This window comes from Dipodomys ordii, unplaced genomic scaffold (assembly GCF_000151885.1).
Source record: "Dipodomys ordii isolate 6190 unplaced genomic scaffold, Dord_2.0 Scaffold13, whole genome shotgun sequence".
In the NCBI taxonomy this organism is placed as follows: Eukaryota; Metazoa; Chordata; class Mammalia; order Rodentia; family Heteromyidae; genus Dipodomys; species Dipodomys ordii.
The window spans coordinates 10,868,020-10,869,679 of record NW_012267229.1 but is presented as its reverse complement, the minus strand read 5'-3'; positions in this window follow the sequence as shown (position 1 = coordinate 10,869,679).

Sequence of the window (1,660 nt, the reverse complement as noted above, 5' to 3'; positions counted from 1 at the left end):
TGGCGCTGTGGCTCAAGTGGTAGAGCGCTAGCCTTGAGCTGAAGAGCTGAGGGACAGCGCCCAGGCCCAGAGTTCAGGCCCCACGATGGGACCAAAAAAAAAAAAGAAGTAACCTCAGAGCCGAGTTGCTGGTGGCTCATGCCTGTAATCCTAGCTACTCAGGAGGCTGAGATATGACAATCTTGGTTCAAAGCCAGCCCAGGCAGGAAAGGCTGTGAAACTCTTTATCTCCAGTAAACCACCAGAAAACCAAAGTGGAGTTGTAGCTCAAGTGGTAGAGCGCTAGCCTTGAGCTGAAGAGCTGAGGGACAGCCCTTAGGCCCAGAGTTCAAGCCCCAGACCAACAACAACAAAAAAAGAAGTAACCTCAGAGCCATCTCTGGTGGCTCACGCCTGTAATCCTAGCTACTCAGGATGCTGAGATCTGAGGATCGTGGTTTCAGAGCCAACCTGGGCAAGAACATCTGTGAGCCTCATCTCCAATAAGCCACTAGAAAACCAGAAGTGGCGCTGTGGCTCAAGTGGTAGAATACTAGCCTTGTGCTGAAGAGCTGAGGGACAGTGCCCAGCCCTACAACCAACAACAACGAAAAGAAGCAGTAACCTCAGCCAGGCACTGGTGACTCACTGTAATCCTAGCTACTCAGGAGGTTGAGATCTGAGGATTGTGGTTCAAAGCCAGTTGGGGCAAGAAAATCCATGACTCTTATCTCTAATAAACTACTCAAGGAAAAAAAAACAGAAGTAGCACTGTGGCTCAAGTGGTAGAGCCACTACCCTTGAGCACAAAGAGGCTGAGGTACAGCACCCAGGCTGAGTTCAAACCCCAAGACCAGCAGGGGAAAAAAAGAAGAAGTAACCTCAGAGTCAGGAATTTGAATGTTTTTTTCTAAAAAGTGTAAGACCATCTCTGTCATCAGTAGAACAATAAAATGAATGGGCACAGTCCTTGAGATGGGAATGAAGCTTAGTGGTAGTATGCTTGCCTAGTATGCATGAAGCCCTGAGTTTGATTCCTTAGTACCACATGAACAGAAAAAGCCAGAAGTGGTACTGTTGCTCAAGTGGTAAAGTGCTAGCCTTGAGCAAAAGAAGCTCAGGGACAATGCCTAGGCCCTGAGTTTAAGCCCCAGGACTGGCCCCCCCCACCCCAGCCCCTCACCGCCAAAAAAAAAAAAAAGGTGGGCACAGCTCTTCTTTTTTTCTTTTCTTTTTTCTTTTTCTCCCAGTCCTGGGGCTTGAAGCCTAGGTCTGGGTGCTGTCCCTGAGCTTTTGTGCTCAAGGCTAATGCTCTACCACATGAGCCACTGTTCTACTTCTAGCCTTTCATGGTTAATTGGAGATAAGAATCTCATGGAAGTGACGCTGTGGCTCAAGCGGTACAGCGCTCGCCTTGTGCTGAAGAGCACAGGAACAGCGCCCAGCCCCACAACCCAGAGTTCAAGCCCCATGACCAAAAAAAAAAAAAAAAGGAATCTCATGGACTCTCCTGCCTGAGCTTACTTTGAACCCCAATCCACAGATTTCAGCCTTCTGAGTAGCTAGGATTGCAAATAGGAGCCACCAGCTCCTGCCTCATAGCTCCTCTTTTTTTTTTTGGTGGGGGGGGGGTCTGGTCGTGGGGCTTGAACTCTGGGCCTGGGCGCTGCCCCTCAGCTCT